The sequence below is a fragment of the Phacochoerus africanus genome, chromosome 1, assembly GCF_016906955.1.
Source record: "Phacochoerus africanus isolate WHEZ1 chromosome 1, ROS_Pafr_v1, whole genome shotgun sequence".
In the NCBI taxonomy this organism is placed as follows: Eukaryota; Metazoa; Chordata; class Mammalia; order Artiodactyla; family Suidae; genus Phacochoerus; species Phacochoerus africanus.
Genome location: NC_062544.1, coordinates 133,422,077 through 133,434,602, shown reverse-complemented (window position 1 = coordinate 133,434,602; position 12,526 = coordinate 133,422,077). Strand labels below are relative to the sequence as shown.

At 43.0% G+C, this 12,526-nt stretch overlaps 1 protein-coding gene across 2 annotated transcripts in view; it reads left to right on the top strand.

Moving 5' to 3' along the window:
* Positions 1-12,526, top strand: part of EIF4E3 (eukaryotic translation initiation factor 4E family member 3) — a 69,715-nt gene that overhangs the window by 16,859 nt on the left and 40,330 nt on the right. The window contains exons 1-2 of one of the 2 annotated variants that reach the window (XM_047779205.1): positions 8,742-8,899; positions 9,347-9,494. The gene's annotated coding sequence lies outside the window, so the exon portion shown is untranslated. Of the gene's footprint in view, positions 1-8,741; positions 8,900-9,346; positions 9,495-12,526 lie in introns of those variants that run through there. The other variant, XM_047779213.1, reaches the window with a different exon arrangement.

The following is a 12,526-nucleotide window of genomic DNA, read 5'->3' as shown; positions in this document are numbered from 1 at the left end:
CCAGAGGAGAATTTGCATATGTTAGGAGCATAGGCTTGGAACCAGGCTGACTTGGGTTTGAACTTTGTACCTCTTGCTGTGTAGTTGTGGGAATGTCCTTTAACCATTTTGAGCCTCCAGTGTCTAAAATGGGGATGATAATCGTATCTACCTCATAGGGCTGATTTGTGGAATAGATGTGGAACATAGTTTAGCAGTCAAAACATGGTAGCTATTATTGCTGTTAGTATCTTTAAAACATAGTCTTTGAGAGTTCCTGTTGTGCGTCATTGATAATGAACCTGACTCATGTCCATGAGGATTTGTGGGTTTGATTCCTGGCCCCACTCAGTGGGTTTAGGATCTGGCGTTGCCATGAGCTGTGGTGTAGGTCACAGATGTGGCTTGGATCTGACAGTACTGTGGCTGTGGCGTAGGCCTGTAGCTGCAGCTCCAATTCGACCCCTGGCCTGAGAATTTCCATGTGCTGTGGGTGTGGCCCTTAAAAAAAAAAAAAAAAGTCTACTTGTTTAGTGCTGTTTTAGGTTTGCAGCAGAATTGAGCAGAGGGTACAGAGATTTCCTTTATCGCCACTACTCCTGCCTATGAACTGCCTCCCCCACTATCAAAATCCCACACCAGAGTGGTACCTTTGTTACAGTCACTGGACCTAAAATGACATATCATTACCACCCACAGTCTGTGGTTTAGGATAGGGTTCACTGTTGATGTTGTGCATTCCATACTTTTTGACAAGTATATATAATGACATGTATCCATCATTACAGAATACAGAATAGTTTTATTGCCTTAAACATCTCCTTTTCTTGGTCACTTCATCCCTCCCTTCCTGCTAACTTCTGGCAAACACTGGTCCTTTTACTATCTCCACAGTTTTGCCTTTTCCAGAGTGTCAAATAGTTGGCATCATATGGTATCTAGCCCTTTCGGGTTTACTCCTTTCACTTGGTAAAATGCACTTTAGCTACCTCATGTCATTTCATGGCTTGTTAGCTCACTTTGTTTTATCTCTAATATTCCAATCAATGGATGTGCCACAGTTTATCACTTCACCTACTGAAGGACATGTTGGGTGCATCTAAGTTCTGATAATTATGAATAAAGTTGCTCTAAACATTTATGTGCAGATTTTTGTGAGATCATGTTTTCAGCTACTTGGCTAAATATCAAGTAGTATGATTCCTGGATCATATGGTAAGAGTATATTTAGTTTTGTGAGAAATCACCAGTGTCTTCCCAAAAGGCTATACCATTTGCATTCCCACCAGCCCTGAATGCGAGTTTCTATTGCTCCATATCTTCTTCAGCATTTGGTGTTGTCAGTGTATTGGATTTTGGCCATTCTAATCATTGTGTACTGGTATCTTGTTTTAATTGCAGTTCCTTAATGACATGCGATGTTGAGCATCTTTTCATATGCATATTTGCCATCTGTATATCTTCTTTGGTGTGGTGTCCATTCAGCTCTTTGCCCATTTTTTTTTTCTTTTTCGGCTGCACCTGCAGCATATGAAAGTTCCCAGACTAGAGGTCAAATAGGCCTACACCACAGCCACAGCACCACTGGATCCAAGTTGCATCTGTGAACTATGCCACAGCTTGCGGCGACACCAGATCCTTAACCCATTGAGCAAGACCAGGGATCGAACTTGCACCTGCATTGATATTATGTTGGGTTCTTAAGCTGTTGAGCTACAACAAGAACTCCCTTTGCCTATTTTTAAATCAGTTGTCATTTTATTTTTGAGTATTAAGAGTTCTTTGTCTGTTTTGGAACTGTTGGCATGTTAATTTGAATTACCATTTTCTTAAGTGCTTGGATCAGGGCTTTGTTGAGACCTCAGCATTCTAGGCTGCAACATGTGAAAATCTTTTTTCTCATTTTTCAGAGGGAGATAGAGAAATTACCTTCACCTGAAAAAAAACAAGAGAACACAAAAAACTGAAAGATGTTCCCCTGGATTACCTTGACCCAAAAAACATTTCAGGCTGCCTCTTAGATACCTTGTGACTTCATGGGCCTTCCATGCTCTAAACCTCTCCCCAAATAATTAGCTTATACCATGTGTTTCTTTTTTTTTTTTTTTGTCTTCTTGCTATTTCTTTGGGCTGCTCCCACGGCATATGGAGGTTCCCAGGCTAGGGGTCCAATCGGAGCTGTAGCCACTGGCCTATGCCAGAGCCATGGCAACGCGGGATCCGAGCCGCATCTGCAACCTACACCACAGCTCACAGCAACGCCAGATCGTTAACCCACTGAGCAAGGGCAGGGACCGAACCCGCAACCTCATGGTTCCTAGTCGGATTCGTTAACCACTGCGCCACGACGGGAACTCCATACCATGTGTTTCTTAATGATTGCCTAACTAAGTAGTGGGAAATGCCTGCTGATCACAGCGTGGCGCTTTTGGGTTTTGTTTTTTGTTTTTTTTTTAATGTCTTTCTTGGACGTGTATGAATTAACAAGGGCCTGTGTTGTAACCAGCAATGGTGACAGTACATCTGACAGTACACATATCATCCCAACTTCTAGAGAACTGTTCTGGCCTTGATCATTCTGTACAAAATAGTCACTAGTGCTACAGAAGAAAAATCTGTCCCATTGTAAGTGAAGGTTGTATTATATGATCTGATTTCCATTCTTTACCCCTTCACTGTGCGTCAGTGGATTTATATCATGGGATTCATTTTCATTTTATGCCTTTTATTTACGCACCAGTTCTTTTGCAAGTAATTTTAATTCTCCCTTGTATGAGAGTGAGGCTCTGTGTCTGTGTATTTCTATATAAAATAAAGGAAATGATTGTTTTTAATGTAGATTTGAAAGAAATATAAAGGATTTCAGCTACAACAATTTCTCCCCATTTGGAGGAGATGAACACCTAGTTAGATGAAGAACGTCATTCCAAGTATAATTTGAATATATCTTGTTTCCATGACAACATGTACTTACCAGCTTGCCTGGTAAAAGAAATGTTTGAATTCTTTCTTTGATAAAAGACTTGACCAAACACTGGGGTTCCAGTTTTTTAATTCTGATAATTTCATACCAATTTGGGGCTATTTCTCTTTTTAACATGGTCCACTTTTGAGGGAAAGAAACCTAAAAAGCATTTTGGAGGTAACATCATCTTCAAAATAAAAGGAGAGGATTCACAGGCCAAATGGTAATGAGCTGGGGAAATGAAGATATTTTTGCAGGTCATAATCATTTTCTCATATCTTCCAGTTAAATTAAATCAACAGAGATGATGCAACAACTTATTAAGATGCTATTTGATTTGACAGAGAATGATTCAGTTATTCATTTCCATCTGGACATCATAATCATTAGGCTTGTTTCCTCACTGCTAATTTACGTCTTTGCCTTTATGGGTGGTTTGTGTCCTCTTTCTGCTGAATTTTGATTCTTGCGAGGAGTATGGTTTTATTAATGGTTTTCCCTCAGAATGAAAGATAGGAAATTATTTGCATCATTAACTGTGCTTTTGCAAAATATAAAAAAGTGGTACTATGTTTTATTGACAAGATTATGTTTCATACAATGTAAAATATTTTAGTCTATAAGATAAGCAGACATGATCCTTGGGCATTTAAGGAATGATAGAGAATCAACTCGAAGTTAGGATAATTCAGACTTTAGTTCTGAGGGATCCGAAAGGTTTTGCAGAGACAAAAATGACTCTTAATTATCTCCAAGATCATTGTTCATGCTGGTAAATGTTTATGAACAAAACACACATGCAAGGTGATCAGTGGAGTACCATGTTTATCATAACTCCCATCAGAGCCCATTTTATAACAGACTTACACTATCTTAAAAAACTAAGAAACTTTTAAAGAAATACCATAACATGCCAGTTAACATTATGTACATAATATGTAACAAATGAAAATCAACAGAAAAGAAGTAAAACATTAACAGTGTCTTTCTATTGGGCTTATACAATTCCTGCTGATGGTAAGAGGATAACTGGGGAGTTTTGTTGGCCTAAAATGCTGTTTGAAAACATCATCATGATTCCTAGCGTAATATTGTACATGGTAGGTATAGTAATGCAATTAGAATTTTTTTTTTAGAAAACAAATCATGTGGTATTATTTCAAAAATTGCTTTATTTTCCTTTTCTAACTGCCCATCAATTGATAATAGCTTCTCAAGTATTTGACTACTCTGCTTTTAAGAAATAAATGACTTATAAGATATTTCAGTATTCACTTTAATTTTACCCCAATATTTATTGAGTGTCCACCACCTGAGCAATCTCTTCTGTGAAGACTACAAAGGGAAGCTTCCCATGATGCTTTTACTTAAGCTTAAACACAAAGTTTCAGAAAGCACAACACCCTTCCTCAGAGCACTGGCTTACAAAATCCTCCGCTTAGTGATATCCAAGCCATCACCAAAAAACTCAGAACCAAATTTTACCTGTAAAGCAGTGAACTTAGCTGTGAAGAGGCACCCGCTTGCTGCTCACCTCTCCCCCTCTGCTAGCAATCGTCTGCTGGCCATGGGGATGAGCGGCTTCCATGAGGGAGGCACAGAGCCCAGGGCAACAGGTTGTACTCCGTGGACGGTCTCCTAGCATGACCAACTGCTCTGGTGTGCCCAAGACTGAGGAAGGGTTTTCTAGGATTTTCCGTGCCTAAATCCTGACAGTGTCAAGCAAACCAGGACAGGTGGTTGCTCTGCACTTTCTTCTGTAAATCCCCAGAGTGCAAAGGAGAACACCCGTGTTCACACAAGCGCGTGCGTGGTGGCACTGTCCCTACTAGGAATAGTCAGAAGGAAACAGCACCCAGCACTCGTGTGGCAGTTTTTGGCTTGTGTAGAGCCTCGCCTCCAGACAGCATGGTGAGAAAAAAAGAGATACCAAGAGCTTGATTGTTTGTTCCAAATCGTACAGCTTTCAAGTGTCGGCTGAGGCACACTTTTGGATTTTCCTCAGATCCCATCCCTTCTCTGCTGTCCATCTTTCCCTCTCCTTTAAAAACTTCCAAAGACCAAGTAGAGGCCTCCAGGCCTTCGTGTTCAGATCCACTTTCTGATCCGAGCCATCCTTAACTCTCTGGCTGACTGATTGTCCTGGAGGAGCATTAATAATACTCTTTGATAAGGAGCCAGTGGTTCACACAGTATATTTATGGTGGGGGTGGGGGACACATAATGGAAGTAAACCTTGGGAACAATCTAAATGCCCAACAGAGTTGCTTCTATGAATTATTGTTCCTCCAATCAGTGAACTGCTGTGCGACCACAGCAAAAGTCTTGCTCTAAATTTTGAACCTGGCCAGAGAACCAGTATTTCTTCTTTTTATTTTTTCCAGTTTGTTGTGTTTTAATTTTATACATGCCACTCTTTGACGCAGGGAAGCTTACATTTTTATAGGCCTGTCTTTTGCTTAATTGTTTATGTCAGTATTATTATGCTTTGAGAAACCTCCATAACGAATTTACAAAAACATTTATTCAACTGTTCTTTTATTAAATGGCTTAGATTTTATATTAAAAATTTTAATTATCAAGAATATACCTTGCATGCCATGTAAAGGTATTTTTAACTTTCTACTTCCACTAATCTTTTCAGTTGCTTTCATATTGTTTGTTGTAAAATTCATCCTTCTCACAGTATTTTATTTTTTATTTTTTGTTACAGTTGATTTACAATGTTCTATCAATTTCTCCTACACAGCAACGTGACCCAGTTACACATATACATGCATTCTTTTTCTCACATTATCCTCCATCATGAGAACCAGTATTTCTGAAGTCATCGGGACATTTTTCATAACCAAGGAAAAGCATGATTACTTTCCAGTGTGCCCACTGCCAGGCCAAGAGAGTTCCCGGGGGAAGTAGTTTGGGTACCTGCTCAGCCATGGCCATGGAATTCTAGATCACCAGTCCCTTTCTGGAGTGTGTGTGATAGCTGATCTCCTGCATTGGAACTTGCTCTGGCCCTTGGAGGACGGTTAGAGAATTTGGATGGTCAGGGAAAGGAAGAGAGGGGAGATCTTGTGCAAAAGTATGGAGATGTGAATGCACACAGTGTGTTTACCAAGCACAGAATAGATGGATCATCCATTCAGTAAGGTTCAGTCTCCCATGTGCTGGATGCTGCACTGGAAACTGGTGGAGGAGGGGGTCACAGGCCTGCCCTCGGAAACTTATGCCATGTGCCCAAGTATATATATTTCCAAACACATTTCGTATACCTGTATTTCCAAGTATATGCAAATATAGGTGTATATATCCACATAAATAACCCAATACTTTTGGAAATATACTTGCAAATAAATGCCTTTGGAAAGGGGTTGGGTGGGGAGGATGTTAAATGCTTGACTGGGGACCTCAGGCTTCAGCTCGTGAGAGCCATCCAGCCATTTAGCCATTTGCGTGGGCTTTTGAGCAAAGAGGTAACACGGGAGAGGTGCTTTTTAGGAAGACTAATATGCCATCCACACAAAGGCTACTCTGACAGGGGAGAAAGCCTAGAAACTGGATGATGAGTCCACAGGCCGTTGCCTTTGATCATAGCTGTTCTATACCCAGTTAATTTATTTAACAGATCTTGGTGATATGTCATCCATATGGCCAGCCCTAGAATGGGTACCAGGGCACAGTGGGGACCCTATATTCTGGTGTGGCTGTGACACGTGCTGGGATGGAAATAAATGAGGAGGGAGAGGACTGGCTCTAGAGCAGGAGGCTGGGGAAGATCCTGCCCAGGAGGCTGGGGAAGATCCTGCCCAGGAGGCGAGGTTGCTCATGGGTGAGCAGCCATGCAGAGCAGAGGGACGGGAGGGTCTGGAAAGGAACAAGCGCATGCAGATGCCTCAAGGCTGCAGAGAAGCACTGAGGAAGTGGGAGAGCACAGCCATGGAGTTGGAAAGGCAGGAAGGATCCAGAAGATGCTGAGCCTTGGTGGCCACTGGAAAGGGTCTGAGCTTTCTACTTAGAGCTATAAGAAGCCAGTGGAGTGCTTTAGGGTATTTCGGGACAATTTCTCAGGCTGTTGTCTGGCAGCGGGTTGTAGGGGCTGGTGCTGGAAGCAGGGAGCCTAGGATGCTTGGCTGGATCTCAGGGGGTAAGGCAGGGAGTGGCTGCTACCCCTGGGAATCAAGAGAGAAGAAGACTAATTCGAGGGGCAAGGGAGAACAGAACTAAGGCTCAGGGGCTGACAGGTGGATAGGGAGGTGGAAGGCGGGACAACTGAACCTCATTGCCACAATTTCCAGGCCCAGTGATTGGGAGGACCTCAGTGTCCTCATTGCCAAGGCTTTGAGATAGTGCTATTACCCTTACCACTCTCTTTTGGACTTGCAACCATTGCACCAGATCTTCAGGGGTCTTTTAGATTCTAGATAAGTAACATTGCTTGAGCTTTTTCCATGTGCATCTTGCAAGTCCCTCAGACGTGTTTTCTCATACATGCCTCAAAGTGCCCCCTTGGGGGACCTCTTGTTATTGTCTGGATCCATGTTACGCTGGAGGAACCTGGAGCTCAGCAAGATGAATGAATGAAACTTCCCCAAGTCACACAGCTTCCCCAGGGCAGGGTTTTAGTTAAGGCCAGGTTCAGTCTCACTAAAGCAATCACTCTTACACCACACTACAGCCTCCCCCAACACCCCCAGTATTCCAGAGGCATTTCTAGTCTCCCTTATGCCTCCTAGCCTTGCCCTTGGACTGACCATCTGCCGCACAGCCTGTGCCTTGGGCCTGAGCCTCCAAGTGCCCTCATCTGGGGAGACTGAGGTCTGCCATCTAGTGGCCACTGCCTTCCTTTTCCCTCTGAGCTTTTAAAAGAAAGGAAAACAGGAGTTTCCACATACAAGACAAGCCTGCGTATTTATAGCATCACACCCTGTAAACAGGAAACTTCTCAGTCTTAGACAAGGAGCCCAGTAAGACAAACACAGCATATTGCCAATGAGTTTCTTCACCCATTCAACAAACATTTAAATATGTGGGGTGTGTGTGTGTGTGTGTGTGTGTGTGTGTGTGTGTGTATACATACACACATATGTGTGTGCGTATATATATATAATCACTCCACTGGAAAGTGTGCTTCCTGGTAGGATTTCTTTTGTTTATATTGCTTGCTAATGAATTTCAAGAGCCTAGAATAGTGGCATTTACATAGCAGACATGCGACAAATATTTATTCAAAGTAGAAAAGATGAGTACTTAACATTTACTACATCTTTACTATATATCAGGCACTTGACATGTACCTTTTCTCATTTAATCCTAATGACAACTCAGGAGGTAGGGACTGTCAGGATGCTTGTTTCTTGAATGTGGAGACAGAGGCTTAGAGGGATAAGGAGCTTTCCAGGTTTGGGGAGAGCTGGCGTTTGACTCCAGTTTTCTGACTTTAGAGACCCTGTGTTTCATACTATGCGGAGTGCCTCTTGTGTATGTCTACCGTGTGCCAGACCTTGCGTGCAGCATTGTCACATGCAGACAAGAAGTAGAAGGACCTCCTGTGGACCAGTAGCCATTCCCCTGCCATGTTCTGACTTTACTGAGTGAAGTTTCCCTTTGTGCAGTGCTGTGACAGAGGCAGCAATTGGAGGGAATTCAGGAAAGGCAAGCTGACCAAGAATAAGTCACTGTCACTATCTAGCTCTGTGGCTGTATCACTGAGTACGGCATCCCCAAACTTTGGGTTCCACATTGGTCAAAAGAGGAGACTGAGTTGGGATTCCTGCCTTCCCTTCCAGCTCCAACATTCTACTATTCCTGTGACTCCCAGGGAGCCTGATGTGAAGAGAAGAGAGGACCACTTGTTACTAGGCAACCAGTACCCACCTCACCCATGTTGCCATGGTGATGATGAAAGTTGGGCTGATGGGATTACCAGCTCCTGCTAATTGCATACAAAAGCTCAAGGTCTCTGTCTCTTTCTTGCTTGCTTTCTCCATCTTACTCTCTTATTCTTCTAAGAACTGTGGAGAGATGTGCTCTCCTCCATCTCCAGTGTCCCTGAGGCAGCCATAGTAGAAAGGAAAGTAACTGGAGATGGAGACCGGCTGTGCCTCTGAGTAGCTGTGTGACCTTGGGCAGGTTACTTGGCTTCTCTGGGCCTCCATTTCCCCATTTAGAAAACGAAGGTGGTGGAATAGTGATCCCTGTCTAAGGCTCTTTCCAGCTCTCAAATCCTGTGATGCCTAGGGAGCATGTCAGGGGAGCAGACCACACTGTTACTAGGCAACCAGCAGGCACCCTGCCCAAGTTGCCTTGGTGACTGAATGCTGGAAGGGAGGGTAGTAGCTGCTGCAGCTAATTGCTTAATTATTTATGAGTGCCTCAAGTCTTTTTTGTTGTTTTCATTGCTAGGGGCTGTGGGGTCACCTTCTCTTCCTCCCTCCTGCCACCCCAAGCCGTCTGAGTTGCGGGTTATGCAGTAAGAGAGCACGTTGGCCTGGATCTCCAGCCACCCACGTTCTAGTCCTGCCTCTGTCATTTCCTAGAATTGTGGCCTCGGGTAAGTCACTTAACCTCTCTGGGCCTCAGTTTCCTCATTTGTAAAATGATGGGTGTGCGTAGGTAATCTCCATGTTCCCTTTCTACCCTGAAATTCGAACTCCTGCTGTTCACTTGCAAAGTGGGAAGGATGAGGGGGATTTTCCCAATTTGTTATCTTCTAAGGATGATTCTGAAAAGCAGTAACAATAGTGAAGTCTCTCACACATTTCATACAGGAAGGAAAGTAATGCCTGTTGCTCTCTCTTTGCTTTTCACCTTAGTCACTTTGCCTGACCTCTTGTATTAATCTTAAGGTCATTTAAATTTTGCATTTTTGATATGTCAACTACTTTCAAAATAGATTTGAAGGGTTCACAATATAAGGTGCATATGTGCAACTGGATCATTAAAATAAAAATAGGAATATATTAATATAAAAAGTAATTTTTTATTGGTTAATATTGATGTTGTGATCGAACATCAGATGTAGTTTCGAGCATGCTGGAAGCCAAAGCAAAAAAAGAGGGAGGTACATAGTTGTTACCAAATAAAGATAAATTGCCAGACCCATCCTAGTTCTAAATTCTGAAAGTAATTTATCATGTGGTGCATACTCTCTTTTGGAAATTGCAGATAAATAAAACTTTTAAAATAACCCTTTCTTGCTGAGAATATTATTCTAGGAGATAAGGAAGAGAGATAAGGAAGAAGCTAAACTTGACAGTTTGACTATTTCTAATCATTAGAAAGCAAAAACTCCCTTTCTACCAATGCCTTGGAATTTTATTAAAAAAAAAAAAAGATGTCACTAAGTAAAGGTAAAATTTCAGCATCAGCCATTATTTATAAATCAATTATATATAAATGCATGTAATCATGTTGCATAGTCATTTAGCAATGTATATCAAAATTTTAGGCATAGGCAAAGTTCTACTTCTCCAAACATACTGAAACAAACTTGTGCAGATAAGGAAAGACATTAAATATAAAAATGCTTATGGTAGCATTATCTATCAAAGAAAATGATTGCAAACCAAATAAATCTTGAGAGCTCATGAATTAAATTCTATTACTTCTTTAGAATGGATTACTTTGCAGTCCTTAAAGTAGGTTTATATGTTTTGACATGAAGAAATCCTTCAAATGTATAATGTTAAGATAAGAAGGTACAGGAGTTCCCTGGCAGCATAGCAGGTTCAGGATCTGGCATTGTCACTGCTGTGGCACGGGTTCAACCCAATATCTTCTGCATGCCATGAGTGCAGCCAAAAAAGAAAGAAAAAGATGAGGCACAGCTTCTATTTCTTTCTAAAAGATATAGGTACATATGTAATTTATATATCTAGATATATGCTTTATGTCCATACTTGCATTTTTCTGGAAGGAAACTGTTAACAGTGGTTTACTCTGGGCAAAAAGATTGATAGCCTTTTGAAGAAGGGAGACTTACTTTTCATGTTCTTATTCTTATTATGTGGACCTAGTAGTTTTCCAGTTAAAGAGGTAGTACAGACTGGCAGTGAGAAGCCTAGACTCTGGAGTTTGAATACCTATGTTCAAATCCTGGCTCTACCACATAATAGCTCTGTGACCTGAGGGTTAATTTAAATTCTCCATTTCTCATCTACTCAATGTTCTAATAATAGTATCTTCCTCATTGGACTTCCTGAGGATTAAATGAGTTAGTAAGTGTAAAGTGCACAGAATAGCTTAAACTATGCCATATATGCATTTTCTTGAAAAAATTAAAAGGAGAAATTAACCCCCCCAAATGCATCTAACCAAAGGTAGAAGAACTTTTAAATCTGTTACCACTTTCAGCATCCTATGTTTTGTAAAAATTATGTTTGATGGAGGGATAGCAAAGCAGTGGCCTTGTTTTCAGTGTTGTCATTTTGTCTGAACTTGAATACCTTTTAGGGAAGGCACTCCCCCTCCCCTGCCCCGGGATTCACAGCAAGTAGTTATGGACCCCTTAAATCCATCTGGTTTTGCAGCTTCTGTTCCAATCCATCCTGGAGTCCCAGAGAATGCTCAGTCAAGTTGGGTGCTATGTATGCTAGCCCAGGAAGAAAATCTTTGAGGAGATGAAACTCTACATCCACAGCTGGTAAAGGCCAAGAGAGATTATCCAAAATTTCAAGCTTAAAGAGGTTGTCTGTGCCCATGCCGGTTATGACATCTGTGTCCCCTGGCAAGGGGCTGTGCTAGAAGGATCCCTCTTTCTTTGGGCTCTGGAATCTTGTGGTCATAGGGACTTCCTCTGTATTCAAAGGTGCAGAAGGGGGAAGGCTGTGTGCAAGACTGCTGGTTCTCCTCCTCTTCCTTGTGGGTGCTTTGGGGCCAATGTGGAGATCTTGGGAGCCCTCGTTAAAGTTGGTCACACTCTCTGCACAGGGTGGCCCTTTCAAATCAGCTGAGTTAGGAAAAATGCAGAACTGACCTGAAACAACCTCATGCCCCCGCTAGCCGTCCTGTCTGTCTGACCCTTTCTTTCAGCCCTCTTGGGCACTCCAGTCTCTATTTGGTCAGTCGATCCGTTGGCATCTGTCTGTCACATCAAACTCTGCTTCCATCTATCCTTCCATTCCTTCCTCCAATCATATGCCAGCTTTCCCACCCTTCCTTCAGACTACTGCTGTCTGTCCACCCCCAACCCCTACCATGTGGGTCTGAGACACCATCCACTGGACCATCCATCCATCCCTCCATCTTTCTTTAGCCCACCCCTCCATCTCACCCTCCTCCGGTCCAGAGGCAGAACCCAGCCAGCGCTTGACCCTTCCTCCCTTCCCCCCACTCCCATAGCCAGGAATCCGACCCGGCGCCGGCGGCTCTGCCCTCCCTCCGGCCCGCTGGTCCATCGGTCCCCGGACAGTCGGTGCCGGCGCGCAAGCGACTTCCTCGACTCGCGTGGGCCGTGCTTTTGTTACGTGGTGCAGGCCGGCTGCTGCCCCGGTGGCCCGGCAGCACAGCTCCCGGCCGGGCAGGCATGGGGCCGGGCTGGGGCGGGGCGCGCGCGGGGCGGGGCGGCCGCAGTGGGGCGGGCGG